Source organism: Boleophthalmus pectinirostris, unplaced genomic scaffold (genome assembly GCF_026225935.1).
Source record: "Boleophthalmus pectinirostris isolate CB_2022bp ecotype Guang Dong unplaced genomic scaffold, ASM2622593v1 HiC_scaffold_11, whole genome shotgun sequence".
Classification (NCBI taxonomy): Eukaryota; Metazoa; Chordata; class Actinopteri; order Gobiiformes; family Gobiidae; genus Boleophthalmus; species Boleophthalmus pectinirostris.
Window position 1 is genome coordinate 13,243,003 of NW_026570994.1, and position 27,685 is coordinate 13,270,687.

General features: G+C 37.0%; 1 long non-coding RNA gene across 2 annotated transcripts in view; it reads left to right on the forward strand.

The window, feature by feature from the left end:
- The window catches only part of LOC129412022 (uncharacterized), a 290,159-nt gene that overhangs the window by 126,273 nt on the left and 136,201 nt on the right, over positions 1 to 27,685 (forward strand). The window lies entirely within an intron of this gene.

Sequence of the window (27,685 nt, forward strand, 5' to 3'; positions counted from 1 at the left end):
GTCCTATATTACACCAAATTGATTGTGAGCTTTAAGTCCTGTTATAATGCTGTTACCTCATCAAACATAAACCTGCAGTTGAGTTTTGTTTCATTCACACATGTTTGAGTAACTCTTTATTATTTATTACATCTCCAAAGCTCAAAATGTTCTGGTCCACTTTATGATGTCATTTTACTTTTTGTTTAGCAGAGATTGGAGCAAAAATTATCCAAATGATTCTAGTGAAGGTGTATGGAGTTTAAAAACACAGTGGGCATGACATCACAAGGTAGCACAGAGTTTTTGTTTTTGTCTGTTTGAGAGTAGAAGTCAGTCTAAATATGCAAGCTTTTGTGTTAAACATGTGCAAGTGAAACAAAACACAACTCTGGGCATGATTTTGATGAAACAATGTTAGGACATAGATCAGAAAATAGCGTAATATGGGCCCTTTAACTATTATTTACTGAAGTGACTGTATCTGTACTAAACTTTACAACATGAGCTCCTTCAATGTCTAAAAAAAGGACCCCAGTATCTTTGTCATGTATCTTGTCCTTCTCCTCTCCGGTAGTAGATGTTCTGACTGTATTCTTGTCCAAAATCTGTGTTGTTTTGAAGTGACAAGATCTTGACTAGACTTGAGCCATATTCTAATAGGTCCTGTGGGAGGCGTCTCATAGGGATGCTGACAGTACATGTTTGAAATGTGCACTACAGATGGTGGCCTGGCTCTCACTCACACGGAGATTGTAAAACTTTATTCGTAACTTTTATCAACAACAAAGAGTGACATACAGTACTTCCCACACACTGATCCAGTTCTCTTTTTGTTTGATTGTTGGTTTGTTTGTTTTTTGCTTTCTTTTTGGTCCCATGATTGCAAATTGTGCCAAATAATTGTCTTTGAGTCACTGAAGAAAATTTGTCTCCGAATGTTTACAGATAAGAGGAGCCAAATGGAAAAAATGTCTATATTCAGCAGATATCATAGGGACACAATACACACAAAAGCAATAACAAACTTTTTTTTTTTTTTTTTTTTTGAAAAATGAGTCTGAAATCTCAGAAATACAGAAATCTCTCAAAAATACAAAATTGATTTAAACAACATATTTTCAGGATCCTATGATCAAACCTCAGCAGAGGCAGCGCTAACATTAGGAAAAAGTAGACAGCTGCCTAGGGCCCCCAAACCTATAGGGGCCCCCAACCAATTGCCCTCAGTGCTATTAATGGCCGAGGCCGCAGAGCAATTAGATTTTCTCTCAATATGACATTAAATGAGAGTAGAGTAATGAGAAAAATAATAATAATCATATGTAATGGATGTAAACAAAAATGTTATTCTACTAGCAAAAAAGAATAAAACTAATGTCACCTATGGTTATCTAGTACGCGATCTAACTAGTAAGATAAGTTTCCAATTAGAGGTCTGCGCAGGACAGAATTTTTAGTCCCACTCCTCAAATCCTACAAGATGAGGACATTCACTTTCTTATGCTCTATCAAACACGAAGAAGCAGAAATGAATTGTTTAAAATGTGTGTGAGATTTGACCACATCTGCAAATTTAGGCTGTTTAAAATGTTTATGAATGCCAAATCCAATATCCAGCATAAATAATGTATGATAGGCATATATGAATCATTTGTATATTTTACTTTACACTCATATTTAGTTTGCGGGACTGCAGTTTATCATCCCACCCACCCGATACTGCATTGATCCCGCAATGAGTTTTCAAAATGTGTCCCGTGCTGCACTGTTTTGCATCGGGTCCCGCGGGAGTGCAGGGCTCCAATCCACCATAATTCAAATAAATGAGACGTGTGTGTCTCAAGAACAATGGGGGAAAATGGACAATAAATATATATATATTTTAAAAAGCGCATTATAGTGAGGGCCCCAATCTCACTTTAGCCTAGGGCCCCCAAATTGCCAACTCCGCCACTGAACCTCAGCGAAACAAAGCTCAGATTCAAGTCTAACTTCAGTCTAAACTTCAGAGAGCGATTCAGACAGTGTAGTGCATACAGTTAGCATCACACCCCAAGGGAATGTTGACGACAAAGTTGCAAAGTATTAATGGGCAAGTGTAGCTTCCACTTTTATTATTTGTTAAGAAATAGACTAGCTCAAATTAAATACCATTTCCATCTATAATTACCTTGACTGGAATCTATAGAATATATTACCTTGATTTTTGTTCATTTCAGTACATTTTTGGTCCATTTTTTTTTTTTCAAACACCACTGAATTAACTCTTTAAATAAATATAACAGTAGCCGTTTCAGATAGTGTCAAATATTTTAAACCATAAAGGGTCAGAAATGCAGGGAATTATAATTGAGTTTATTCATCTTCATCTATTCAGGCTCAGATTATATTTTAGCTACTGAAAATACCTTGTGAAATTGTACATTGCCATCTATTGCAGAACATGTAGATCTTTGAAACTTGTTTTTACTTTTCTTTTTTTTTTTTTTTTTTTTTTTGACTTGCTCTAGGGTTTAAACTTCAAAAACAATGCATAATAATTTCTTAATGCAGTGAACTCAACTGAACCAGCAACATTTTTTCCAGTTTTTCTTTCAGTCTGTATCCTTTTTATATTCTTGCTTTGCCTAGAAGGTTCCACAGTATAGCTTTACACGTATATATCTTGTATGTATTATATACCAGATGTATTTATTGCTAAAAAACACCTTGAAAAATCTGAATCCTTACTGTGTGGGGGGTTGCCTGTTCTCATTTCTAACCTGTAACTTGGCCCGGTGGCGTTATCTGCTTGTTTCCATGGCGACAATACATGACAGCCTAATGCCGAACTTTGGAACATTTTAGGAAAAGCATTCATTCTTAGAGACAAGCTGGAAAGGTTACATCATGCAGCTTTAAATATTGAAAGAAAGTGTTAACATTTCGACCTCTGTTCTCAAAATCCGCTCCCATGTCAGCACAGGCAGCCCCGCAGAGTCCCATTTTGAAGTATCTCTGGGCCAGAAGCTGCTCCCTGGCTTCTTGTACTAATAAGTTTTTAATACCATTGTCAGGTCTTTCGCTTCGTGCTTTTTAGTTCAGGAACTTTTACAGAGTGCATGCCCTTTACCACCTACAACATTTTGAGAAGCCTACTCAGTTTTGGCTTCTTGTGCTTCTTTGATTTTAACAAAAAAGTATTCTTCTATGTTCATTATTTTTATTAGTTTTGGTCCATGTTGGGTTTAACAATTTGGAAAGACAGTAGTGTTAAATGGGGGTAAAGAGGGGGGAGAGCACCTGTTGAAGCTGGGAATCAATTTATAAAACATTGTAGCATGTACAGTATATTCCAGTTCTTACCAGTTGTCTAAATGTGTTATGAGCGTAACTGAATAATCCAGTTCACCTTATTTTATTTTTAAATTAACATTTTATAAATATGACAGTTTCCAAAGTGCTGCACAGACAAATTGAAACATTAAAAGAGAATAAATCATAAATGAAAAACTGATAGAATAAACTGTGTTGTTGTTGTTTTTTAGTACAAGATGTATTTGTTTAATGCCACAGTGTGAAACTAGCCAGGCTGGTGCCTCCTAGTGCCTCCACGCAATTTCATTTCTCTTCAGCGACTATGTCAGGAATCGAAATACACTAGACAGTTTGCGAGAACCCCTGAAGTTGTAGACCGTGCACTGGCCAATCAGCGAAGAGGTATACATTTTGTGTTGGCAACGATTCCCGAGACTGAGGATTTAAAGCCGGAACAAAGAGAATGTTTGGTGAGTTTTATCAAGGTGAAAGACATTATTGCACCTTCTTCCTACAGGTTTTGGGAGAAGCTTAATATACCGTTAGCCTCGTTAGCGGTGCATTACATACGTCACGACCAAACGGAAGCGATTGGTTAAATTAAAAAAGTACCCGCCTACTGTTGAGCGAACAAATTCTAATGCTGTGAGGTCAGACGGTTTCCACCAAGTGAAACTGGCCAGTGTGGAAGATCCCGGGCAAATCAATAAAATACAAGATCCTCCATCAGAAAAGTTGTGCAGTGCACCTTTAAACTAATAACACTGTGTACATTTACAGACAATTGTTATTTTTTTGTGTCCCGATTGCATTATGTAACTCTTCAGTTGTGATCCGTCACCTTCTTGTTTCTATGGATATGTCATTACTCTGCTTCAAGTGTTCCACAATATGACATGAAACTGTTTTACCTTACATTTATTCAATTTCATTCTGTGAGCGGGGTCGCCTTTCCACAGATCTGACCTCTAACTTGGTCTGGTTTGGTCTCCATGATAATTGAAAGGTTTAATGTCATACTGTGAAATATTTTTTTGGACAAAACAATAACCTCTCTATTGATAAAAGCATTTGACAGACTCTCCATCAGAAAAGTTACACAATGCACCTTTAACTCAGACCTAACGTAGCTTCAAAGGTTGGTCAATTTTTGCCTTTATTTCACAGTATCATATATTTCTATCTGTCCATTCACATATCTTCATTCTTGAGCAACAGCTTCTTTCATAACCTGTCCTTTGTCTTTTTTTTTTTTTTTTTTTTTTTACACTTTTATTCTTTCCCATTTGTTTTTATTATTTTCAAAGCTCCTCACACCTGTTTCTAAAGGTTGCTCCCAGTGTCACTGTACGAGACCTGCCTCAGAGATATTTTTCTTTGTTCTTAACTTCACTTTTGGTTATTTTTCTTCCATCTGACGGCACCTGGAGCTGTATCCCGTTGGACAAAGTATAATCCTTCTGTTTGCATTACATAAATCAGAGTCGCACCAGAACATTGCATGTACAGAATCCTTTTGAAATATATATGACCAGGTATGTACTATAAGTAAAGTTATAACGAATGTCTATTGTTTTACATCAAAGAATCGTATTATATTCCCATTGTATGTGGTATGTACTGATTGAACTTGCAGTAAAAGTACATTAAGCAACAGTATAACCAAATATGGAGATTTTCTGTACCAGAATGCTGCCTCTGGGACTTAAAGATGCACTGTGAAACTTTTTGGTTGGGGGTCACTCACCTGCTTGTTTCTACGGATATGTCATAGCTCTATCTGGAATGTTTATTCAGTTCTACTTTACTTTTTTTCAAATACAGGTGGTTTTATAGCTAAAAAAAATACCAAGAAAAACATGCATTCTAAGTAAACAGGATTGCCTCTCCACAGATTTGACCTGTACACTGCAAAAACACAAAATCTAGTCAAGTTAAGATGATTTGAATTAAGAAAGTTTCACCATGATTTGAGTCAATTTCCTTTGGCAAGTAAAATGATCTGCCAGTGGAACAAGAATTATTTTACTTAAAATATGAAAATACAACCTGCTGCAATCGAATGTTGCTCAAATTAAGAAAACCAGACTTAGTCCACTGGTAGATAATTTTACTTGTCAAGTTGAATCGACTCAGATAAAGTCAAATGTTCTTAATTTAAGTCTAAGTGAGTAAAATTTCTCCAGTTTAACTCTGGTTTAGTCTCAAAGATAGAAAAGTTTAATACTATATTTCAAACTTGCATGGAGAAAAGCATTCAATGGACCCTCCTCCAGAAAAGTTACACAATGCACCTTTAAGTGTGTAATGAAGTGAAGTGTCTCATAGTCTTGATAGGAACTGAACCAGCTACCCTCTGGTTTATAGGTGAATGGTTAACCCAGTATACACTGCATCCTCTAATTAAAAATGTGAATGGATTTCGATATCCTACATGATTTATAAATGTTGTATGATTTGGGCTAATGGTATATATTATGCTATTTTCTGATCTTATAATATTTCCTCATCAAAAAAACATTGTGTATTGATTGATTCACACATGTTTAACACACATCCTGTTCTTCTCTCAAACAGAAAACACACATTCCACTTTGCAATGTCATGTGGTAATACAGGAAATGCTTGACTGTGTTTTTAAACTCCATACACCTTCATTAGAATCATTTGAACAATGTCAGCACTGGAATTGCACATATCTACTAAACAAAAGGTAAAAGGTAACAGTTAACATGAAAACTACATGACAACAGAGCATTTTGAACTTGGGAGACTTAGATAAATAATAAAGCGTTACTCAAACATGTGTAAATGAAACAAATCACAAACCCAGATATGTTTTTGTTGAAGTTACAGCGAGGGATGTGCAAAAATACTGAAATATATATATCGTATAGTTTAATGTGATGATATAGTATCGATATCATGGGCTGCTGTATCGATATATTGAGTATTTTTTGGTATATTTTACTAAATTATTTTGTTACAGCGCTACAGTTTTGTAGTCTGACTTCGTAGAAACCATCTGATCTCACAGTATTAGAATTTGTTCGCTCGTTTGCTTTGTTTTTTTCATTAAACTAATTTGGTTATGACATATGTAAAGCTTTTCCCAAGTCCTGTAGGAAGAAGAGCAATAACGTCTTTCCCCTAAAATTCACCGAACATTCTCTTTTTTCCGGCTTTAAATCCTCGATCTCAGGAATCGTTGCCAACACAGAATGTATGGCTCTTAGCTGATTGGCTGCTGCCTGAACTCGCACTTCGGGGTTTTTGTGAACTGTCTAGTGTATTCCGATTCCTGACCTAGTCGCTGGAGAGAAATGAAATTGAGCAGAGGCACTTTTTGTAGATTTTTACTGTTTTGATGATTAAAATGTTTGTCAACTCACTTCTTGTGCAAAGTTAATATGAAACACAAAGACTTTTAGTATCACAGCCATGCCTAACATTTATTTTTATTGAACTGTATCGAATCAATTTGAAATATATTTTATCGAATCATATTGAATCAAAAGCTCACTGTATCGAGGTATGTACCGTATCGGCAACTTCTGAATGATACCCAGCCCTAGTTACAAGATTATAACATGGCATAAATCTCAAAAAGAATACATTTTGTGCAATATAAGACCTTCAATTTTACACATAATCTATTTCACTTTACTCGTAGCGCGGTGAGAATTCCTCCCAGTGAACCCTCGCCTGTTGTAGCCTGTATCTCCCCATTAGTGTGCAGGCCAGCAAACCGAACCAACGCAGCCTCCAGCCTTGTCCTCAGCGCATGCACGTAGAGGGACAAAAGCGGCCAGTGTTCTTGCGAGCACAGAGGGGCTCACATCTCACTTTACCAGGGCAGGGGCGTATCAGGAGCCCTGTCCCAGACTTAGGCTAAGAGGCCCACACAATAGGCCAGTCTGATCAAAGAGAGACAGATGCATGACACTTGAATTACGCTGTCTGCATTATTATGTTCGTACAGAGGAGAGGGAGGGAGAACGGGGAGGTTTAATGGGGCAGAAATTGTGAGGAAAGTGAAAGGTGGATGAAAAGTAAAGGGGTCACGGAAGAAGCAATTTAAAAAATAGTTTGCAACGGGAACTATTTACAATCTTTATAAATGATGTCACAACCTTAGACAGCTAAATCGGAACATGGCACAGACTCTATAAAGCGAGAAATTGTATACGAAAGACCTTAAACAGACCTGTTATGCAAAATACACTTTTCAGAGCATTTAACCTTTTTCATTCACCCTCTCAAAGTTGTATTTGGAGTGATTTGTGCATGTTTGAGTAATCTTTAATCGCTTATTTCCAAGATGCCATAGTTCCCAACCCCCATTTTAACTTCCACTGGCATATGCCCTTTGCTCTGTACTTACTTCTTTCTCCAATTTTATTTTCTTAATCGGTGATTCACGTAGAATTTGGCAGCATTGCATAGTCATTATGGTAGCTTTTTTTTTTTTTTTATTTGGTACTCACTGGCGGAATTTACAGCCATCCATCAGCATCATTTGGCACTGCAGGTTTTAACAAGGAAGTCAGCTAACTTGTTTATTTTTTAAGTAGTTTTAGATGAATATTGCAAGTTAAAATGTGCAAATTACAAACATAATGAATCATAGGTTATAATTCATCAATTCCTGGAAACCGTTTGACCTTGCAGCATTAGAATTTGTTCACATGACAGTAGGCGGGTACTTTTTTTATTTATGCAATCGCTGCTATTTGGTTGTGACATATGTAATGCTCCAAATCCCTGAGGAAGAAGGGCAATAATGTCTTTCCCCTTGATAAAATTCACCAAACATTCTCTTTGTTTCGGCTTTAAACCCTCGATCTCGGGAATCTTTGCCAACACAGAACGTATGGCTTTTCGCTGTTTCGCTGGTGCCCAGACTCACACTTCTGGGATTCTTGCAAACCGTCTAGTGTATTCCGATTCCTGACCGAGTCGCTGGAGAGAAATTAAATTGAATGGAAGCACTGGGCGGCGCCAATACAATACAATCTGTGTTAAATGTTATAGAATGTTAGAGCTGGAAATGAGGAGGTTGTTTTGACAGGTGAGGACATACCATCTTTGCTTTAACTTTGTTTGTCTAAGCGGTTTAAAAGTGCTATAGATTTAAGATTTACAGGGGTGGTAATGAGTACATGGAGAAGTTGGAGTGGCTGGTTATTCTGCTGCTGTGGTGGAGAAGAGGTAGTGGAGCAGTACGTGCATTGTACTTATATGTCTTTGGCTGTAAATTACTGAGTGACATTGTTCTATAAATACCAGAAAAAGCATGTGTCTTCTTTAAGTTGACATGCTGAAGTGTTGAAACCACAAAGAAATAACAGACAAAAATGAAAGTTAAACAAAATATAAATACAATAAAAGAATCCCAGCCTGAATAATTAAGGTCATATCCATCACGAGAGGCTGAAAAGGACCACTCAAACTTGTCCAGGGGGGTCTAATCTGTACGGACAGATCTCCGCAGCGTCTGGAGCAGAGCTTAGACATAAAGACATGCCTTCAGACTGACACATGTAGAGTCCCAGTCACACAGCGCTCCAGTCTGTCCAGGGCCCTGACATCCACTGTCTCCAGATCTGTGATAAGAACGAGCAGTCCCGACCCTCTCACATACCGCTCAGCTGTAATTATGAGCTGCTATGTTAACTATTCATGACGTCTCTTAATACACTTCACTGCTCTCTGTGCGTACTGTTGTTTTGACAGTGAACGTTGAATCTGTTGACTCAATAAAAAAAAAAGGGTTTATGTATATAAAATAAAGGAACAAACTCCAACCATTTACTATAATAATACATATTTGGCTTTTTTAATAGTATTTTTTAAGGAACTAAGTGACATAAACATACAATGTACAGCTCCTTCCTACTACTGTTTTTCAAATTGCAAAGTACTCTTATTACTATTATGACTTCCAATCTGTACTACTACTGCTACTTTGACTAAATATAATTCCGCCATTACAGTACAATTTACATATTATTACAACTGTATATGTCCTACTTTACATTTACAGGTCATTTTATAGCTCAAAAGTACCTCGAAAAACAGGCATTCTGACTGTGAGCGGGGTCACCTCTCCACAGATCTGACCTGTAACTTGATCTGGTTTGGTCTCCATGAAGATAGAAAGGTTTAATACCATACTGTGAATCAGGCTGTGCAATTAAATTAATTTTGATTGTGATTTCGATTTGTGTGTCAAACGAGCTCCAAACTTATATAAACAATTTATTTTGTTTATTATTTTGTTTATTTTGAGATTTTTATTTTTTTTTTATGTAAATAAATAATAATAAAATATATATTTTTTTTTATTTTTTTTTTATATAGTGATTGTAGAGGAGCTGGATATATAGTTTATTTTGGATTTTTTTTTATTTTTTATGCCTTATTTCATATTCATGTTCACGTAGTATATATAGTAAGTATATTTTATTTTTTGTTTGTTTTTTTTTGTTTGTTTTATACATCATAAAACTGCTCTAAGGTTCATATTTGTAGCTATGTTTATATGTTTGTTTGTTTTTTTGTTTGTTGTTTTTGGTTTTTTTTTTTAGAGAAATGCTGAATAAATGCATCGTGTAACTAAAAAAATAATCTTTCGAATAATCATGATTTCAGTATTGACCAAAATAATCGTGATAATGATTTTTTCCATAATCGAGAAAAAAGCATTTGACGCACCCTCCACCAGAAAAATTACACGACGCACCTTTAAAATGTACTTTATCAGACGTACTCTCTGTCTTTTGTACAACTCCAACAGCTACTCTTATACCTGTAAGCACTGGCTCCCCCTCTGCTCTGTAACATACACTCAGCTTTCTTTCGCCATATTGTTGTCTTTTATGGTAGCCCTCTTACGCTGTGCTACAAAAGGGGATAGGGTTTACTATGGGCGCCGCTCTGGGACTGGCTGAAAGAGGAGATTCTGTGACTTTTTACATGCTCAGTGGCGATGAATAGATGCGGAGAGAAGGCGAATCTTTGTTAAACATTGTACAGACGCTTTTGGGGAGTGCTGAGTGAGAGAGAAATGGCTTGTTTTGTAGAAGAAGTAAACACCAAGAATGTGCACTTACTTCCCTTTTGGCTAATGGCGTGCTCCAGTTGGTATTTCTGTTTCTGTAGAAATCAGCACAGCTACTCAGAAAAGTAACACTAAAAATCAACTCTTTGTAGTAGTTTGAGTCAAAATGTTTGGTTTGGAATCTTTTATTTTTTTTGCAATTTCTTTTCTATTTTGGTAGCTGGCATTTTCATTTGATGCTTGTGAAACTACTTTGAGGTTTTTACTTCAAACCATATTATAAAAGCAGTTACTTGTGAAATAAATGATACTCTATGAAGATTTTGAATACCGTTTGGCATAGGCCCTTTAAAAGTGCTGTACATTATATTTACAAAAAATATATATATATTATAAAAGGTCCAAAGTTATTCCTCACTTACTTTATGAATTCCTACCGCAATGACTTTATAAACACATTTCACAACTTTTAGAGGCCAGATTTAAGTTTGCAGTAGCGGTAAAGCTGACAACTAGCATGCAAACAGTGCATTTCCTAATTTTCAGACAGTAAAATGTGTTATAATTGGATGCATCTCACTTTGACCTCAAAACCTGCTTATACAATATATCTGTATTGAAGTGATACATGAAAAATAAACTGGGTAATCACTGTGCACTGTGTAACTTTTTTGAGTAGAGGGTTGTGTTTCCATGGAGATGAAGTGTCTCATTAAACTAATTAATCTTCCATTCATTCAATTATGGGTGTTTTTATTGCTCAAAGAATATGCACAACTACAGTCAGTGGGCCATCCTCAACACAGATCTGACCTGTATCTTGGTCTGGTGGCATCTCCTGCATGTTTCCATGGAGATAGTCAAGTTTAATATCATACTGTGAAACATTGCAAGAAAGCAATTACATCATCATAGAGACAAAAAAAAATAAGCAGACCCTCCACCACGCTGGAAAAAAACAATATCTAGGTCAGTTAAAATGACTTAAATTAAGAACATTTTACTTTATTTGAGTCGATTCAACTTGACAAGTAAAATGATCTAGCAATGGAGTAAGTGTGTTTTCAAGCAACATTTGATTTTGTTTCTTATTTTAGGTGCAAAAAGTTGTAGCAAGATGTATTTTCATATTTTAAGTACAAAATATATACCACCGGCAGATAATTTTAGCCAGACTGGCGTTCTCCGCTCAATTTCATTTCTCTCCAGCAACTAGGTCACGAATCAGAATACACCGGATGGTTTGCAAGAAAATCGGAAGCTGTAGACCATGCACCAGCCAATCGACGAAGAGTTGAGAAGCCGGCAATTACTTGGACACCACTGAGCGTTCCGGCGCATTACATTACCAAATAGCAGCGATTCGTTAAATAAAAAAAATTACCCGCCTACTGTCAAGAGAACGCATCCTAACTCTGCGAGGTCAGGTGGTTTCCACAAAATGAAACCGACTGACGAATCAGTTAAGATTAGTTTACTTACCAAGTGAAAGTGACTCAAATGATGATGACATTTTCTTAATTCAAGTCATCTTAACTTGACTAGATCTTGTTTTTTTGCAGTGCAGAAAAGTAAAAAAGTGCGCCGTTAAATGCCTCACAACTTTCTACTTTCTACATTTTATTTTGCAATGTCAACAATCACTAATAGGAAAAATTAGAGAAGAAATTGGTTGCAAAGGCAATGTGGGTGAAATGACTTGCCCAAGGACACAGGCACAGAGTTGGCCCAGACTACAGAGACCACTTTTTTTGTTAAAGTTTAAGTATTAAAGCTTTAAAAAATAATCGCCAGTGGATTTTACAGTGTGTAGTGAGGGAAAACTGATCTGCAAGACCGATTAGAAGTCCCCTTTTTATCTATTGTAAAGTGACTGCAGCAGAGCCCTATCTCATTTCAAATACGCCACAAGCATCAACGCACACATGGAACAGACCCACGCCATTTTCCTCACAACCAATTATTATAATGAATGGACCGTTTTTGATCCAGGACCGGTAAAAACTCCCAGCTTTCAACGGCTGTCAACAAACATCTTAATTATTCTTTTTTTTCTACGTTCGAGGATCCAGACTAGCATCGCGACTTCGCCAAGGTGTTTACTTCATAACAAAAGCCGACACGCGTTAAGCAAGGAAGAGGAAACGAGGACAATTGAAATGGAGTGAGTGCTTCAAACTGGATTGAAGAGGTTTAAGAAACGCAGCCAAAACCCTCTCATCCAAAAGACGATTATTTCCCAGCAGTCATATTCACAGGCAAGTGTCCAAAGAAAGGAGAGAAGAAAATATTAAGTATAAAGAGCCACTGCAGGAAAGAGAAAAAGTGATTATATATTCATAATAACTAGATGCTTAAAAGAAGCCACCCACAAGTTAATGTAGGATGGTGTATGTATGTATTCTCAGAGCATCACAGTATCCAGGGCTGCCCTCTGCTATCCAACCACGCAGGAAGTTCATAAGAGGAGTTCTGGGCTCTTAAGTTAGAAATGACTAAAAATGGTCATATGTAAAACCACAGGAAATTAAGTCGTGTTCTTTCATTTGGTCAATTTCAGCAAAAAATAGCAATGCATTTGTTCATATTCTTACATTTTCAAAGGTACATCGTGTAACTTTTCTGGTGGAAAATCCGCCTTCCTCTTAGTATTAGACAAACTTTAAAGGAAATTGGACACAGTAGCTCACACATCACTATTATATATTATAATAAAGAGCAAAACATAAATGGTAATAATAAATTCTAAATAAGTACCAAGAGACTGGTGTCAAATAAGGTATACTTATTGTGCTCTGTCTAGAATGTCCCACAGAGATTAAACCTGTCTATCTCTAGGAAGACAATAGGTTACATTACAGGTCAGATCTCTGGAGAGGCAACCCTGTTTAGAGTGAATTACTGTATTTTTGAACAACAGAAACTTAGCCAGGCTAGCGCCACCTAGTACCTCAGCTCAGTTTCATTTTTCTCCAGTGAGTAAGTCAGGAATCGGAATACACTAGACGGATTGCAGGAACCCCAAAAGTTGTAGACCGCGCACCGGCCAATCAGCAAAGAGCTGTGAAGCCATGACGTCAAACTCAAACGCCCGTCTGGGTCCCTTTTGTGGTACAGCACAAAAGTAAACAAAGCGGTCAAGATGGATGTAGACGAAGACATACATTCTGTGTTGGCAACGATTCTCGAGATCGAAGATTTAAAGCCGGAACAAAGAGAATGTTTGGTGAAGGAGAAAGACGTTATTGCCCTTCTTCCTACTGGATTTGGGAAAAGCTTAATATACCAGTTAGTCCCATTAGAGGCGCATTACATACGTCACAACCAAATAGCAGCAATTGGTTAAAAAAAAAGTACCTGCCTATTGTCGAGCAAACAAATCCTAATGCTGCGAGGTCAAATGGTTTCTACGAAGTGAAACTGGCTGATGAATCAGGCTAATAGAAACTAGGGGTATGCAAAAATATCAAATATCAATATATCAAATTGCTTAATGTGATGATACAGTATCAATATCGTGGGATGCTGTATCGATATATTGCAATATAAGAGTTTTTTTTTTTTTTATATATATTTTACTCAGCACTACAGTTTTGTTGTTTGTTTAGATGAAAGAAACTTTTATGTGACACATTTGACATATTCACTATTTAAAAAGTAAAATTAGTGTGTTTCGTATGAACTTTGCAAAAGAAATGGTTTCACAAAATCTTTTAGTATCAGAGCCATGATTTAGCCTTTATTTTTATTGAACTGTATCGAATCAATTTGAAATATATCGTATCAAATTGAAGGTACACTGTATCGAGATATGTATCGTATCGTGGCCCATGTATCATATTGGCAATTTCTAAATGATATCCAGCCCTAATAGAAACATACGTCACGAATAGATGCTAGATAAATGTGTTTATTGTCATACCATGGGACATTCCAGGCAAAGCAATAACATCTCCATGGACACAAGCAGGAGACAGACCCTCCATTAAAAAAGTTGCTCAATGCACCTTTAACATACATGCATTGCCTTTAGTCTTCCTTTAGGCCCCCAGATGTAACTTTTATCAGGTTCAGATCCATATATCGATTCTCCATCCTCTTCACCAAGTCTTAATCTGGCCACAGTGACTTTCTATGCAAAGAGGCTCTTAACATTTTCCAATACATGCATGTACTGTGAATCCTCTATCTGTGTTAGCAATGCATACTATGCCGCTTGAATTTTAAGTAATGCTCCAATTTAAATGCTTTTATGACAAAAATGTAACATAAAACAACATAAATATAGAATAAAAAATAAAATATAATTGCTTGACCTGTCCCTGATCTGAAAAAAGGTAAAAAAAATAAAAAATAAAATCATAATGGACCTATGTTTTGTCTGTATATTGAAGAACTAGGTTACATTTTATGATTTTTGTGCTTTTCTTTATTATGAAACTTGCCTAATATGCAAACCAGCTCATCTCTACCCATTTGTCACCGTTTATCAAGAATGCAGGAGGTGTTGTGTCTTGTCAAGATCAGACAACTTAATCCTGTGTCACGCAAAACACGCTGGGGTCACGAAAGGTCAGAGCTGGCTTATCTAAAACCCACGTCTGTGTATTTTGGCTAACCTGCTTCAGTAAAAAAAAAAAAACAACATACCCCCGAGCTGACCTTCACTACATTAAGAAAACAGCATAAAAGCACCGTAACAAAAATCATTTTATTATCCCAAAAAGGATTATACACAAAATAGCGCATTTGCTTGTATTCTTGGGTGGCGTTATTAAATTTTTATAAACCCAGAAGGGCAATTGGACATAATGATAGTGAATAGAGGATGAACTAAGGCTGCGATGTGCGCTTATAGTACATGTTCATAAAACTGGCCCCAACAGGCTGCCATGTTAACTGACGACATTCTTGGGAAACGGTCTCCTCCTTTAACAACACGGGCCTGAGGGGATGGTGCAGACTGTAAAGAAGCTATTGCAGAGCTCCGCATTAGTATAAACACACACAACATGGCCACACATTCTAATTCATGCAAAAACAACAGATTAATTATGCAGCGTTTAGTATAGGTTTATAACGACAATGGGAAGATACAAGGTTATGCCCTGAATGCTAATTTACACCTGTAGTCCCTGAGCAGGTTTGTGTAAATACTTGATTTGCAGATTAAAGGTTTTACATTACGCAAATTTGACTCTTGTGAGCTTTTAGTCGTGTTCTAATTGTTACCTGCTCAAAAACACATCTGGAGTTGTGTTTTGTTTCATTCGCAGACATCTGAGCAAGTAACAGTTCACCCTTTGTTCAGCAGAGCAGTTCCAGGTGATTCTAGTGAAGGTGTATGGAGTTTAAAAACACAGTGGAGCACTTCTTGTATTACCATATGATATCACAAGTGTGGAGTATTTTCAGTTTGAGAGAAGAACTCAGCGTAAATATGTAGAGTTTGTGTTTTAATCAGCATTACTGAAACAAAAATAAACTCTAGTTATGTTTGTGGTAAGGAAACATTAACATTATAACATAGATCAAAAATTAGTTTGATATGAGTGCGTGTAATTCAAATATAATTCTAAAAACAATGTACACACACGCATGCAAGAACATACAAAGAGTTGATTTGCAAAAACAGTTGATGACTTTTTCAAATAACACTTATCATTGTAGTTTACTCTTAGTATAGTAATATTGCTCTCAAAATAATGTTCCATCCATTCATGATTACTACTACTACTACTTGATAACCACTAGACTACTATTAATATAACTAATACTTGACAGAGCCTTTTCTGTGGCAGTGCCCAGACTGGGGAACAGCCTTCCTCTTCCTGTCAGATCCTCTCAGTCTGTAACACAGTCTGTGTTTAAGACTAGACTGAAAACTCACCTCTTCTCCTTGGCGTTTAGTACGAGCTACTCGGGACATCTTGATGTTTTTATTGTAGTTTTCACATGTTATCTGTATCTTTGTATTTCTAACTGTTTCTTCTATTTTGTTGACTTGTATGTGAGGCACTTTGGTCAGCTGAAGTTGTTTTAAATGTGCTATCTAAATAAACTTGACTTGAACTTGTAGAAGTAAGGAAAAAAAAGTTTTCCCTTTTTTTTTCTTTCTTCAAAATAGAGATCTGTTTTTGCTTTTGAATTCTACCCCCTCCACTTAGCCCCTTTGACCCTTCATTCCAAGGGCCAAAATATGCATTTAAAACAGGTCTTCACACAGTGTTTTCCTTTATGGATAGCTTTATAGATCAGTGGTTCTCAGCCTGTGGTGTGTAAACTATTTATAGAGTCACTTTTACAGATGGAAGCTTTTTTTTTTTAAATTCAAAATAATAATAATAATAATAAGGTTTAAGTATCATATGTTTATTGTATCAGTAACCATACTATGATTTAAAGTGTTCTCAGCTTCTGTTATATCCAATCAATTCCCCATTCAATTCTTCTGTAATTAAATCTTAAATAATACAATGAGCACAATAGAACCCACTTCATTGCAGCGGTACATTTCTCAATTTAACAGTTTAATTTTTACCATAAATTCGTCGGGCTTTCTGCCGTATTGCCTCTTTTGTCTGTGTATGACAGATGGCTAAAGAGGGATTGTGTTTGGGAGTGAGCGATGCCAGCGAAAAGACAACAAGCCCGTCACTTTGAAACGGCTGGGGCAGATTGTGGGCTCAGGTTTGGCTCTAGACTCTGGGACAGTGGCTGTTGGCGGCACTTCCTGTTTGCATTGTGGACCAGGTGTCAGTATCTTTTACGAGCTGTACTCTCCCCGAGCGTAAAAGTTTAAGTAGACAAATAAACAACAGACAAGCCAGCTTCAGTGCTGTTTCAGTCAGGCTGGATTCAGTTAATGCGACATGGAAGGGGAAGTGAATGAATGGAGCGTCAGGGCAGGATATAAGAGGGAGGCATTTTTGTCTGAGAATTTAATGTTTAGTGAGTTCAAGGAAAAATGTGAACTTTCTTTTAATGTTAATATAATACATAAACACAACTCACAGTGGCTCAATTCCAAGTTCTGTTGTTGCGTCCTTAGGCAAGACACTAAATCTGCATTGTCTAATATGATTGTACTGTGTGAGTGTAGGTGGTGGTTGTCGATGCTGACGGCGTACATTGAAGCCTCACTTCTGTCAGTGTGCCCCAGGGCAGATGTGGCTTACCACCACTGAGTGCTTTGTCGAGCCTGTAATGCATGTTACAATTGTAAGTTAAAAAAATAGCAGAAGCCATTTCATAGCTGTCTTGGCAACTGGCAACATTTTTCCCTTCTGAGCAGCGTTAAAAAATATATGTATTTTTATCTTGTATCTATTTTGGAGTTCTTTTTCTACTCCAGACATCCATCACTTTCTTTGTGGATGATAACAAAGCATTTCTTAAGCATAACACATCAAAAATCAAAAGTAGAAAAACTACCGCTCTGTGCAAAAAGTGAGCTTTCATTATAATGCCTGATGCATATTTGCCTGATGAAGGCCTAGTTGGTGAAGCTAACTGTAAAAAAGCTCACTTTATGCAAGTAAGACTGAGTGCAGGAGGTGTTACTTTTGATTTTGATGACTGTCTTGCACCCTCTGCAAAGCACCTGGCATAAGTGATACTATGCTCATTTGTGTGTTATTTATATTGATACTTTGCAGTGGATGTCATCAACATTCCCTGGGGGGGTGATGCTAACTGGAGACTCTGCTCTGTCTGTAGCTCGCAAGTTAGACTCCAATCAACACAATCTGACCATAAACAACTGGTTGATAGTTGAACCTGCAATAGGTGAGCTTGTTTGTGCTGTTACACTAGTCTCTCAAATATAAAATTACAGCCACAAGCTCACTAGCATCCTCCAACAGTCTCTCACCTCTCTTGTTGAAAATCAAACACCTAAACCGGACCATGAACGCTCGTACTGATCACAGGCTCCGGAAAATGTGTTGCTTAAATCCATTTTCGAGTTTTCAGACCATCTTCAAACATTTTTCTCAGTGTTTGCTAATGTGCACATTGTGTCCCCATGGAAACCGCTGACCACTCCATCATAGAACCACACATAGAACACCCCCAGTGCGATTTCACTGCAATGTATCAGTCACTGCATGTTTGTGTGTCTTTTCATATATCTCTGTCAATCACTGCAGCAGACTTTTCCCCTCACCGACCTCGTGACTGAAACTTGACAGGTCCACTGCGCTTTCGACGGAAGCATCCTGTCTCTCTTATACTCCATTTGAGAAATTTGTTTGGATTTTTCTGCTATGTCATTTCTTTTATTTTTGCCCAATTATAATTATGTGCTCTCTTTGGCCATGCATTCCCAGACATGTCCTTACTATGATGTAGAGCTCAATCAATATGAGTTTTTCCAAAGCTGATGCCAATACCGCAGAGTAACTAATAGTCAATAAGCTCTGACGATATTTTTGAGCCGATATGTACTGCTGATGTTGATTGTTTTCCCTATTAAATGTTCTAAAAACTCACCCACAGCCCTTTTGTTTTTACCACAAACCCATAAGGGAACTGTGGGAACATTTCGTGCACTTTTGTCTTCTGACTAAAGTGTTAAAATAAAGCTTTGTGCATGTTTGTTGGTAGCAGATCAACCAAATCAAAATATATGCCTGTTCTGGAGATTTAAAGGTGCATTGTGTAGCTTTTCTGGTGGAGGGTCCATCAAACGTACCCAGGCTGGTGCCATCTAGTGCCGCCGCTTAATTTCATTTCTCTCCAGCGACTAGGTCAGGAATCGGAATACACTAGACGGTTTGTAAGAATCTTGGAAGTTGTAGACCGCACACCGGCCAATCAGCGAAGCGCACATGGCACACATATCATATTCTACTGCGTTATTGGGCAGAGTCAAGTGATGCTGTTGCCAGTGCTGCCCCCTATGTTAGGTGGAGGGACTTGGAACAGCGCAGGTGCAAGACATGCTCAATGAACAAACATTCATTGGATCAATTAACTATTGTAAATTACTGTTGATTTGCTTTAGCCAATTAGATGTACATAGAAAAAATAAATACAAACACAAGATTGAATGCGTATTGTTTAAATTGTGCTGTCCAATTGGATTTTCTTTCTTTAAGCCAATGGGAAAAAAAAAACATATTGAATAAACAACAGCAATGTTTCACTTTTTTCAGTGTGACGTCAAACTCAAGTGCCTGTCTGTGTCCCTTTTGTGGTACAGTACAACAGTAAACAAAGAGATCGAGATGGATGTAGACGAAGCCATACATTCTGTTTTGGCAACGAGTCCTGAGAATTTTATCAAGGAGAAAGACTTTATTGCCCTTCTTCCTACTGGATTTTGAACATTATCTACGTCCCAACCAAGCAGCAGCTATTGGTTAAATTTTTTTTTTAAATGTACCCACTTACAGTCGAGTGAACGAATCCTAATGCTGTGAGGTCAGACGGTTTCCATGAAGAGAAATCAGCTGATGAATCATGCTACATCAAATGCATTTCTTCATGGAGGTGTTATTGCTTTGTTTGGATTGTGTTGTGTTTTTCAAAGTATTTTTGAGCAATAGAAATATCTGTAATTGAGTAAATAATAGGTAGAACTGTTTCATGTCATACTGTGGAACATTCCAGACAGAGCAATGACATATCCATAGAAACAAGCAGGTGACGGACGACGAACCCCCAACCAAAAAGTTACATCGTGCACTTTTATGACCGATAGATGACACTCTGAAAAGTCCAAATATTATTGTATCTCTACTTTGATCTAGACTTGTTTAAAGTTTTTAGATTCCATACCCATCCCGCTGTTCGCAATAATACTCACAGCAGTCAATATTACAAAACAAAGTGTCCCATAATGTTATTTGATTGCGTCCTGCTGGCTTTCAATTGTTTGAGATCCGAGTTGGTGATAAAACAAGAGAATTGACTAAGCGCTTTGTCTTTATGAGGAGCTATCAATGAGAACAAATTTACAGTCTCCTAATTGCAAGTAAATATATGTGCGTTATCAATCATAACTGGATGCACTTGACTGTCTAAATGATTTCAAAGCACAGCGAGTACTCAATATGCCGGGTGCTAAAAATGAATTGTTTTGTTGTAAATAGCCTACCGCAATTCAAAGCTCCATATATTACGGCAAGTTTATTCATTTTTGTATGCTTCCTCAATTGTAACAAAAAAATTAAAAAGGAGTAGAAAGAGTGTTGCACAAGTGTGTAATTCAGAATAAAACAAATAGCTTAAAGGTTCTATATTACGCAAAATTGACTCTCGTGAGCTTTAAGCCATGTAAGAATGTGGTTACCTCCTGAAAAATATACCTGGAGTTGTGTTTTGTTTCATTCACAAATGTTTTAGTAATTCTTTATTATTAGTTGATACATTTCCAAAGCTGAAAATGTTCTGTTCGAACTTGTGAAGCAGGACTGAAATCATCCAAGTATTCTGGTGGTGTATGGAGTTTAAAAGCACAGATAGAGTGTTTTCAGTTTGAGAGGAACTCTAAATCTGCAGGGATTATGTGTTAAATATGTGTGAATGAAAGAAAACACAACTCTAGCCATGTTTTTGATGAAGAAATATGATAACATAGATCAGAAAATAGCATAATATGGGCCCTTTAGTAATGAGCAGCTATTTCGTTTGGTAATCATTTTTGATTTCTTTGTGCAAATTTCAGTCACTATAAATACCATGCAATTCAGCGACCTACATCAGGGGAGTCAAACTCAAATTCACAGAGGGCCAAAAGTAAAAACTGTGTCATTGGCCAAGCTAAATATTTATTGAAAAATTTCAACAACATCTGCATGTTAGCTCTTCTTTTGAGATATGTAATGTTAAAGCTTTTCTTACTCAAATAAATGTTTAATAATAGTATTGCTTAAACATTGAATCCAGAACAAGCATAATATAAAATAATAACACAATCTTAAATAAATAACGTAGCCAGCGGGTCAGCTCTAATATATATTTCATATGATCTCGTGGCCCAAACATAATCTTATCACGAGCCAAATTCGGCCCCCGGGCCTGAGTCTGAAACCTAAATGATGTTATTTGTACATACACAATTGCTTTTTTTTCCAATCAAGTTGTGTAAAAAGACACCAATTTTTCATTTTTCCTCAAGTCATACATTGCCTATTTTATTTATTTCAATTAATTTTAGTTGGTTAGTTAGTTGGTCATCAAGTTAGTTATTTTACAATCTCTTTTTCAACAACCCATAATTTGACATGATTAAGTCAAAAATGAAACAAAAATATTCTGAATTCATGCTGTGTAAAAAATTGCCAATTTCTCCTCGTTCGTCACGCCTTTTTTCAGTTTTATTAAAGTCACTCAACCTTTTTCACTTGCTGTCAACACGCCTTCGGCAAGAGCACCCAAGGGAGACTGTTCGATTTTTTAATCATAGTGTCGAATGGTCCACCACTTTGGCCTAATGTTGCATAAATCATTACAAAATTGGGTGCAGTGAATTAAGAAGGTTGAAGACAGGTACCCAACTTCTCCTGGGATATGAATCTATTAGTCTCCAAGCAACCTAATCTCCAGGGGGCTGTCACTTCTACTACATGGTACGGAACAATTGCGTATGCTTTCTGCTATGTTATCTTAAATGCATATGCGTGTAATGAACTTAGGTAGGTCCCAGTAGGCCACCAAGAGCCACATAGGTGTAAAGAAGATATGGCAATTAGCAATAGTAAGACAGCGTTTTGATATTCTCTGATGGAATACAATGTAGTGCACATAAAGAAGTATCAGATCAACTGTGTAAGTATGCATGCATCTTCAAGTTCCATGATATAATGTCCTCTGTGTTACTTTTACACCGAGCAGAATCCTCCTGACTGTCACAAGTCTGTGTAAGATCTCTTTTTTTTTTCTTTCCTGCTTGTCTGTAAATGCTGTGAACTGCCAGAAAAATCAGAATAGAACCAGTGCAGCTCTATTGGTATTGATCCTTTGTAGTGACATCGTGCTGGGGGTGTTCTGCGTTTGTATCTACTGGCGAAGTTACGGTGGTGACACAATGCAAACATTAGGAAACACAGACAAAAAGTTTTAACATCTCAAGAAAGAATAAAATATGTAAAAATACAAGTGTTCATGGTGCTGTTTAGGTGTTTGATTTTTAACAAAAAAGGTTAGAGTGACTAAAGGAAAAACTGTAAAACTTTAATTTTATGTGTGAGAGACTTGTCTAACCCATTGTACTTCCAGCTAAGTCAGTTCTTTATTGTCAGATTGCATTAAAACAAAGCTCAGATCAAGAGCGTAGGTTTGCACAGGGACGGTGGGGACATGTCACAACCAATATATGAGGAAGACAAAATAGTCCCTACCAGTATTTGCCTTTTTATTTTAATAAACAAAAACTTTATTCCAATATTTTTCCAAACTCAGTAGTATTCATTTTACACGTTTTAGTTCACATTTTGTTTATTAGATGGTCTGAGATGTGTTCAGTGATAGGACGACAGGGTTACTCCTGCTGCTGTTTCACTGGCTGCAACAGAGTGATGTCATTAGTGGTGCCAGGAGCCTAGACTGGGGAAGCGGCGGGTCAGGGCCAGCACCCGAAGTTGGTGTCTTAAGCAGGCGTGAGTGAAGACGCTGTGAACCAAACTTTTCAAAAGGAACTTACTTGGCTTCAATTTCAGTTAAACTTGCCTTATAATGAGTCGCCGCAGAAAAAGAGCGACTATTGCCACAAGAGCCCTACTCGTGCACTGTCAGCAGCCCGACTCTATTGACAATATTCCATGGAAATCTGCTACAAACTTCTACATCACTGCTATCCAGTAAAGCAACTTACAAGGAAGTGCAAGTAACCTATCAGTTCTGGTAGCTTGAGTAACAGAACTTCAGACAATTGTATTAATTGTATGTCTACTGTACGCCCATAACATTTTAGTTGTTTAAAAGTGAAATACAGTTGGTGATGAAATTGGCCATTCTCTTTCAAAGTATTTTCTCTGGAAGGTCATCTGACACATTTGCCATATTTGGTATAAAAAGCCTGTAGCATCTCAAGGTCCATAGCTCCTTATCCTTTTTCACAATCTCCATGGATACGGGAAAAACAGCTCATTTCACCCGATCCAACATTCCCTTACTTGTATCTTTTGAGCTGCACTTCTTAGTTGGTTAAAATCCCATGAAATGCTAAAAAACTGAGCTGAAAAAACAAATTCTCAAAAGCTGCTCGGTGTGTGAGCCAGGTAGCCACAAACGCAGCCCACCACTCTATTTTTGAAGGGTACGTTTTAATTTGCAAACAAACATTCCTATTTTGCCTGGTTCCTCTGAGTTTTATCACAAATGTAAAATAGGAAAATCTCATTAAAACATGCATATTTTTTGAACATAAACAATAGTGCAAATATACAGTGTGGTATGAAGCTGTCACCGGTGGCTGTGTTGCGGTAGCTCTTCATTTCAGTGCCTGTGCTGCTTGCAGGTGTTGATGCAGAGAAAACCTTGGCAAGTATGGGTTCTATATAATGGTGCCTCGTGCAGTAAATTGTGCCCACAAGGCTTAAATATGAAAAACACCCACCTCCATGATGCTCTGTACATAGAAAAGCTATTAAAATACCTCCCAGGACGCTTTGTGTGTACGGTGTGAAATTTCAGGTTGTGATTCTCAACCCTTTCACTGGTACAGGTCAAAAAAGTTATACTTCGCAAATAACCTTTTCTGACCCCTTTTCAGTGAGATTCAAAAGCAGTAGTTGGTGTTTATATGAAAGTGCTTACCATTGGACATAAATGTGTTTTTGTAGACACCTATTTCCCCCCCCCCCCCCTTTAATATCTCATAATGTTTTTAAGGTCACCGGAGTTTATACACCAGCGATAATAATGGACTCAACGGCCTCTACACACAAAAGAGAAAATGACAAACTTTTCATTAAACTCTTATTAAAGGCGCAGTATGTAACTTTTCTGATGAACAGGTCTGCTACTCGCATGTTATTATACATGTTATTGCTTTGCCTGAAATGTTCCACAGTAAGACACTACATTTGTCAATCTCCTTGCAGACGATCATTTGGCATTTCCATACCAAATTACAGGTCAGATCTGTGGGGTGGTGACAGTAAGAATGCGTGTTTTGTACAAGTTGTGGCTTCAACAATTTAAAAAATGATATTGTCTTTCCATGGATGCGGATTTTAATCATTCTTATTGTTTGAATCAGGGGTCATCAAACTAAGGCTTGCGAGCTGACTCTGCCCCTCCCCCCAGCCCCTCTGCCCCCCACCGCTTGAACTGGCCCTGTGATGCAATCCTCAATTCACCTATTTTATTTATTTTTTATTACTTTTTGGCAAATAATAACATGTCTGCATCTTGTATTGTGTTGATTTTTTCAATAAAAAATTATGTTTATTAGGGATATAATGATACCCAAATCTCTCGGTACAATATTATCATGATATGCATCTCACGGTATGACATTTATAGTGATATTTTGCAGAGGCTAACATAATTGTAGATAGGACACGTTTCTGCTTTTAAAATACTCTGACAAGATTTTGGTTTGAATTATTTTTGTCCTAATCCCAAGAATTCAAGTAAAAAACATATATCTTCATGTTGTCTGCACTGAAATGAATCATTCCCGATGTTTATAATCTGTTGCTACTGTAAAACCATGCATTTAAAGACAGGAACTTGTAATTTGATATATTGTGACAGCCTACAATATTACTTACTTATTACTTTTGACGATATGATATCACAACATTCTGGTCATTGTTACATCCCTAATATTTATATGAAGTATTTATATTCAAATAATTATATGACATATTTACATTTGATGTCAAATTTCCGTCACCTGACAAGCTCGAGATCAAACAGTGACAGTCCATGCACACGCAGAGCACCATAGTGCAGTTAAGGACAGCAAAACGGCGAGGATTAAAGTACGAAAAGTCGACAGAGAGTGCCAAGTTTTTAAAGAACAGTGGATTTTTTTGTTCAGTGTAAGGACAGTGCAGTTTGACAGTTTTCAAAGGATATAATCTGCGTCGTCAGGGTCATACAATTCCCACCCGGCCCCCGATCACAGTCAGGAGTGATAATGTGGCCCCGAGAGAAAAAAAAATTTAAGCGACCCCTAGTTTGAATTATAATGCTTACTTAAAGACCTTGTACCCAGTTCTTTCCCATGTATTGAAACAACATTTTATAATTATAACTTTGTGATTATAATGATGCATGTTACTGTCTGATAATCAGGAAGTGTGTGTTAGCATGATAGTTGTTGATAGCTTTACAGTCACTGCAAAACTTGTGCTTTTAAGACAGTGAAAATCAAGTAATGCGTAATTAAACTTGTATACACCTTATATCTTTATGAGAGCGGATTCAGGGTATAAGGTTTAAAGATGAACTCACATTGAACCTCATGACGGAAATTGCATGTGAAGAGAGGCTGGGAAAACTAACACAGAAACGACTTTATCGTTTGCATCTCCAATAACACACAAAGCACAAGTCTGCACAAGCACGCTGACAATCTGCGAATATTCACAAGGTGTTTTAGAGCTTTTTTTTTTTTTTTTTTCTTGGGAGCGATGAATTATCAGAATGCCCTTAAGATTCACGCATCCAGCCAGCAACACTATCACCAACCCGTGTGAGGATCATGAGACTGCGCCAACAACCAAGAGTCCCCAAGCTATGACGTTTTTTTGTTTTTTTTTCCTCCTTCTTCTCCTAACGCTCTTATAAAATGAATCCGTTATCAAGTTATAGTGTTTACGTCAGGAGAGAGGCTGATATGTGATTAATCATACAACTCGATCAACTTAAGCAGGAGAGCAGCTGCTGGGAGTAAACAGCCAACACTTTGTTCTATAATAATGAATAAACAATTGTAATTAGTTTGCGTTGCCATTTGTTTTAATGAACTGATTTTGGGGACAGGCAGAGATTACAAATGATCAGGAACATGTTTAATTATGTCGAAACCTGACTTACATAAAAGTTTTGGTGTTAGCAGTGTTTTGTTAATACCACTTCAGAAAATATTAATTGGCTTTCAGCAAACAGAAGATAATAGAAGCAAGCAAGATGGTAACAGTTGTAAAAATGCGATGTTTCAGTGGAAGCAGAGCAAAAATATATAGTTTTTGCTTAAAGGTGCGCGGCATGACGTTTCTGGTTTCCATGGCAATATTGTTGCTTGGTCTAGAATGGTCCTCAGTGTGGCATTAAAGGGCCTGTATTATGCAATTTTCTGAGTTATGTTTCCTCGTCTAAAACGTCAGCCAGAGTTGTTTTGTTTCATTCGCACATGTATAACACACGAATCCTGGGTTCTTCGCTCAGACGGAAAACACTCTGATCCACCTTGTGATGTCATCTGATTATACAGCAAGTGCTCAACTGTGTTTTTAAATTTCATATACCTTAAGTAGGATCGTTTCGATAATTGACTTGAAAACTACGACTGGATGACCTAATAAAGTGGAACAGAGCATTTTGAGCTTCGGAGACGTACTACAACAGACTAATGTGTGACATGTGTAGGAAAAAAAAAAAAAAACACAACTCGTTACGTTCTTGATGAGGTAACCATATTATGGCATGATTTAAAGCAGTGTTCCCCCCCATTTTTTTTTAAAAGTCACAAACCTTTGCGACCCAAGTCAATAGACATTATTTTAAAATCACAAAATAAATCCACCTTTATTTTGTGATTTATTATTTATTTATATTTATTATTATGTGATTATTGAACATTAATGAGGATATTTTATTGTTGACTGAGTCATCGTGTCTAGCTGAACAATTAGTATTACTCAAGTTTTAAACGATGACAAACAGTGATTGAAACAGCAATAAAAGGGATCCATTCAATTGAACCGGTAATATTGGAACATAATAGTCAATAAAATAATTAGAAAACGAAATTATCCAAAACATGTCTTAACATTTCAACATTTCTCATGAGCTATGTGGGCCTGTCTGCATTTTTGTATTGCGTTCCAGTCCGGGGTGCAGGCTGAGAGCGCAACACGCATATTAAGCACTTTGTCTTCAGTTTTGTGAGCACAGATAATCCCAATTCACACACATATGTAGTAGTGAAAGGAATAAGCATAGAAATGCCGGCCCTACTGAGAACAGGGTATTCTGACATGAATGACGTTAAGGTCACAGATCCATGTATGCAACTAAATCTTTTGTGAACCAGTCTTTGGGAAACAATGGTTTAAAGCTCACAAGAATCCATTTAGTGTAATATAGGACCTTTAAATATCTCTCGCATCTGTTTTTCTATTTTATTATTTTATGTGTTTTTATTGTTCAAAAGTACAT